The sequence below is a fragment of the Aethalodelphis obliquidens genome, unplaced genomic scaffold, assembly GCF_003676395.1.
Source record: "Aethalodelphis obliquidens isolate GAN/ISIS:26980383/991018 unplaced genomic scaffold, ASM367639v1 scaffold45, whole genome shotgun sequence".
Classification (NCBI taxonomy): domain Eukaryota; kingdom Metazoa; phylum Chordata; class Mammalia; order Artiodactyla; family Delphinidae; genus Aethalodelphis; species Aethalodelphis obliquidens.
In genome coordinates this window covers 618,921-624,789 of record NW_020837989.1, presented here as the reverse complement: position 1 = coordinate 624,789, position 5,869 = coordinate 618,921, and positions in this window count along the sequence as shown.

Sequence of the window (5,869 nt, the reverse complement as noted above, 5' to 3'; positions counted from 1 at the left end):
CACTTGCTGCAAATGGCAAGCAGAATAAGAAGAGACGCCGAGAGGCAGTCAGGAAGGGCCACCCTCTCTTGCCTTGAAATAGCCGCAAGCATTCCCCGGTGTCCAGACTCTACCAGGACAGCTTCTCTCATAGCTGGACCCAGTTCTGGGAAGGAGGAGCCTAGATCTGCCTGTTTGCTAATTAACTGTTCTGATCCCTCCAGGGAATTCTGTCCGTATATCATTGGGTACATCATTAAACTGACTTCAAAAATTAGGAATTACATGGGCTTTCTAAAATTGACGTATTTTAATATTTCTTGGATATTATTTTGTGAAAACCTCTCAATGAGAAGGACTTTTTCGATTCAACTCTTCAGCTTTAAAAATTCCTGTGACAGGACTTCCCTGGTGGTCCAGTGGTTAAGACGCCACGCTTCTAATGCGGGATGCACAGGTTCCATCCCTGGTTGGGGAAGTTCCACGTGCCATGTGGCATGGCAAAAAAAAAAAAAAAATTCCTGTGAGAAATCTTTGTTCTCACTGCCCCGGAAACTAGGGGAGCACAAAAAGGGAGTGAGAACGTCAACTCTCGTACTAGGGTAGAGATGGGGGGGTCTGGGGCCAGCTCTGCCCTTGATATATGACTTTAGTCTGCCCCTTCCTGAGTCTCTTCATCTTGTAAGGGCATTATAAAAATAATCTCTAAGGCTATCCCTTCAGCTCATAAAGGTCTATGATTCTCTGGCCTTGGATCAGCGCAAAGATCGAGGTTGATCATTAGCAACTGATTTTTCTGAGTGTGAGACTAGTAGCAAATAGCGGTCCTCTTACTGTGTTTTTTTGGTCCCTTTTTCTGACACCCCATTTTTGGGTTTAACATGTCCAGAATCTCCTTTGAAGGCAATTAATTTTCAATCCCTTCCTTCCCACCTCCTAATCCGCCAAATAAAGGTGTTCAAAGGTGGTTATATGGGCGATAGTCTTTGCTTGGGCTGATATGTGAGAAACACACCCTGCGTGTGTTTCTGGGGCTTCACTTGCTGGTTTCTTCATTCTGCTGGACACCTTCTGCAAAATGTGATCAACGGCATGAGTTCTTTTGCTGTTCCCACTGCCCACAAATCAAGCTCTTAATAGCACAATAAAATCATGAGATTTGGGATTTTAAAAAGTGATTGCATTGCTCGGATGCTAACGAGACACATATATCTGAAACGATTGGTTAAAGACTATGGAAAGAAGGTCTGGACACAACATGCAAGGTGGCTAATTTACAGAGGTGTGGAGCATTCCAGATAACAGAATGTCAGGCACCTTTACTTCAAAGAAATGTATTTAAAATAGCCTGCTTTTCCTTACGTATTTTCCCATGAAATATTGGGACACCAATGGAGTGAGTAGAAGCAAGAGAGCTAAGTGATTCTCCCATCAGGATCCTTCTGTCTGCCAGGTTAGAGCCAACATATGTACCAAGCTGGCAGGCCAAGTGTCTCCAGTATGTTTCTAGAATGTGTTGTGCAGTCGATAATAAATAACTTCTAAGTTGTGTGATTACATAATGATAGCCACGTTCATTCACCTGTCTATCAAAGGAACTATACTTGAGTTTGAGCTCCTTTCCCCTGGGCCCGTGAAGCAAAGCATTAGCTTGGAGTCTTTAAAATTCCTAGCAACCCTGGGCTAAGTGCGCTGGGGTGGAACGTAGTCCCTTTTGCTTAGTAATCCATTAGTTAATGGGTGTGAGCCCATCAGCTTTCTATTTATTCCTTAAGCCATTAAGGTTCACCTGCTGTGCAGGAGACTAGACTTGACAAAAAAGAGTGATAGTTGAAATAAAATAAATATCAAGCCTTACAAGATCTGATGGGTATTGTTTAAAACATAATGGGCTCCATGGAAAGGTAAAGGTGAACCAACCATTACGAGTTGACACGTAGCATCCTGGGCAAGATGCGGCAAACAGAACTCTTCCTTGTTTCTAGCCCAGAGGTGCTCACTAGTGGAGGAGAGTCATCAGTATTTGAGAACTGTCTTCCAGGTGCCCCCCAATATTTGTCTGCAGTGTCTACCTAAGTGTTTTGGAAGCTGGTTGATAAATTTCTCAGTCAACCTTTCAATGGCTTTTTTTTTTTTTTTAACAACCCTTTAGACAAAAACCAGACTCCTTACCACGTGGCTCTTTGTGATCTGGGTCTTGCCGTCTGTACAGCTTCATCTTTCACGTGTCTTTCCCTTGTTCCAGCCACAGTGATCTCTCTCAGGTCCTTTGCACATGACATTCATTCTTCCTGTAATGTTCTTTCTTGCCTTATTCATCCTTCAGATCTCAGCTTGAACAACATTTTTTCAGAGGAAGCTTTCCTTGATGGTTCAAAGAAAGTCGGTCTTTAGATGATCTCTTGGTTTCCTGTCCTCCTACATGGCCCCTAGAAGGGTTTAACATACTGCATTTAGTCACATATATATCTTACTAAGGTCTGCCTCTCTTACTAAATGGAAAGCTTCCTGAAGCAAAGACCATTTCTGGCTTAGCTCGCCAGGGTTCTCCCAGCACCTAGCATACTGCCAGTTGAATAAAGAAACCAATTCAACCTTGAGAGATCTCCATGGACCAAAAATGCAGAGGTACATTGATAGCTATTGAGAAAGATAGCTTGACGTTTCTTGGGTTTTATTCCTTACAGTTAAGGTTTATTTTGTGGTGCCTAGTTTTGACTTCATCAGTTTCCATCATTATCTCCAATAATTATCACTTTGCCCTATATAGACAACGTTATCAGCAATTTAAGATGGATATACTGGAATTAACACCGTGGTCTTCTGCTCATCACAAGTCAGTCTAGAAGACTGTCTCCCAGATTACTTGTTCTCCTGAATCATTACTTGGAAATGATTCTACTTCCTGCTTTCGTCCAGAAATCACTAAATCAGAGTCCATACGATATGGGTGTTCCCAATGAGTTATAACTATCTCTGATCAAAGATACCCTTTAAACTAATGATACCAGTATTTTGAAGCGTTATTGAAGGCAAAAAACAATGTCTTCATAATATCCCCAGTGCAGTCTAAGCTTGTGAGAATTACAGACTCTTTGAGAGAGAAAGGAACTTTAAATCAAAGGGCATCTATTTATCATTACTATGTGTCAGGAATAGTTCTAGGCACTTGACTATGAGGCAGTAAATAAAAATATTTACAAACAGACAAATATGTTAATGAGATAATTCCAGAAAGAAAAAGAGGCTATGAAGAAAATAATAAGTGGTGATGTCAGAGAGGATGACTAAAAGCACCTGCTTTAATTGGGTGTTCAGGGTCATTTAGGTTCATATGGTCCAAATTCTATGCAAGAGCAGGAATTGCTGTGTCAGCTGTTGCCACAATAGTGCTACCAGACCAGAGCCATGTGAGCATGCCCCATGGCTTCCATTTACATCATATCCATTGACATTCCATTGGTCCAAGCAAGTCATATGGCTAACCCAACATCAATGAGTTGGGGTACTATACTCCACCCACATTCTGCCTCCTTGAAGTAGATTCTTAGACAACTATTTTTTCCACAACTGTTGGCTCTGCCTTCGGGAGACTCTTTCTTTTTCATTTATTCTGTAGTCATTTCTGAAAGGGCAAGGAAAGGGTTTTTCCTTCTCAGTAACTGAGAAACTTTCTCAGCCTGCTTCCTGCCTGTTAGAAATGTGAGTGACTCAGATGTCTTTTTACATCTCTAATGGCCACAGTCTCTTCTAATCCAGCATGGCTATGTAACTGCCAATACAACTGTCTCAAAAACTGAGTGGACTGTTTATGTATTGAATTCCACTGAATTCTGTTCACTGAAGCCATACTCATAATTCTTGTCAAAAATGCCTTTCTTTTTAGAGGTAATTGTGCTTCTTAATGTGGACATCTCAGGCTTCTGTGTGATCTTTCTGGGAGGCTCTTCATCCAGCTGAAGGAATCTGCTTAACCTTTTCAGAGGTCTTAACAAAGACTATGGTGGCCACGTTCTTGGTTTAGACTATGTTCCTGAGCTGTATCTTAATGGCTATGTCCCTGTTTCGGTCTTTCCCTTTAGGCTGTATTTTACTTAGAGGATATTTTACTGGATGAAGAGTCTAGAGATGAAAAACAGTATCGTTTTCCAACACAGCATGTGCCCAGTTTTCTGAGTTCTCTGCATTCTTTCTTAATTGTGTTTGTAAACTGGACCGTTTTTTTCTGAGCTCATCTCTTTCGTGTAGCACCTTGTCAAATGTGGCTACCTACAGCCAGCTCAGGCTTTTAATATTTCGTTGCCAAATCTCCTTACTCCACTCCCGGTCTCCTGTCTAGATTATCTCGGGGACTCCCTTTACTACATGTTTTACTAAATTCTTACTAAATGTTTCCTCGGTTGTATAACACAGGTCGTGATTCTCCCAACCTCCCATTGGTTCCTCACCACCCACCACTGAGTTTTAAACTGATTTTTTTTTCAGTTTTTTCTTATAACTGCACCCACTTCTAGGCTGCTATTTCAGTGTCAATCAGCTATTGCCACAATAATGTCACATGACAAATCACTACAAAGCTCAAGGGTTTACAACCACAGCAAGTTTTAAGTCTCACCCTTGCAGATTTGCAGGGCAGTAGATCTAAGGAGCAGCTGATATTGTCAGCATGGCTGGGTGACTCTGCTTCAGGCTGAGGGTCAGTGAAGCTCAGCTCTGAGATGTCAGTGGCCTCTGGTCTGTTCTGTGTGTAGACACTTCAGGATCCAGGTTGACATTTCAACAGCTTTCTGGAGGAAGCTCTCCTCCTGGCAGATCTCTGGAGTGTAAGAACCTAGTCAGAATTCACAATCACATCTATGGCCTCTGCCTGTATCATGTCAGCTCATGTTCCATGGACCTCAGCAAGTCACATGTCCAGGCCCAGCATCAGTAAGATGAGCAGGCAGACAGCATCCAGGCCAGTTTCCCTCACAGGGCTCTTCTCAACATGTAATTATACGTTTGCTTATTAATTTCCTTTTTTGTGTGCTGAATTATTGCCCACGTCCAACTGCTCTTACACTCATCTCCTAGCATAATGACTGGAACATACTAGGCCCTTACATATTAGAGTGAGAGAGCAAAGAAGGGATAAGTGATTTCAAGAGATTTCTTGTTCTGAGGCAGATAGGCTTCTAATAGTCCATCCCATAACTGTGTCAATCATGTCTAAATTTCATCTAATTTCACCTAAGCCTGTTTCACTTATCTTTTTTGAACTATGAAAGGGCTTAGCAGGTTCACACGTCATGAAATGACTTACGGATGCCAACATATAAGAACTATTTCTTTACTCTCTTCCTTGTGTCCCCGAGTTACCCATCTCAACCTCTGTCTTGTCTCATCCTCAGCATCAGTGCTAGGTCCTTGCCCTGCAAATTTATTGCCCAGAGTCCCCTTCCTTTGACATATGACGGTATTCAGAATGATTCTTCTTCTTTCCTGTCTGGAGCTCACTGGTACCTACTGTGGTACCAAAGTATAATGATTTGGGGGATCTTTGTTTTTCTTGGACTTATGACACGCATCAGCCACACATCATCTTCTGGTTTGATTTGGGATCTGTTGGGATAGTGTTTTCTTGTTAAAGGAGGAATCCTTTCTTGAGGTGGCGCTTTGGATGCCAGGGATACTATACTGTTAACTTTTAAGCAGTAGGAAGGACTTGCAAGAACTTTGTTTAAATCAAGCATATCTATCATAGTGTTGCATATAATATCAAGAAATAGGAAACAACTTACTGTCTATCAGTCTGAAATCAGTTAAACATATTATGATCTATCTATCTATCTGTCCATCCATACACACACACACACACACACACACACACACACACACACACACACACACA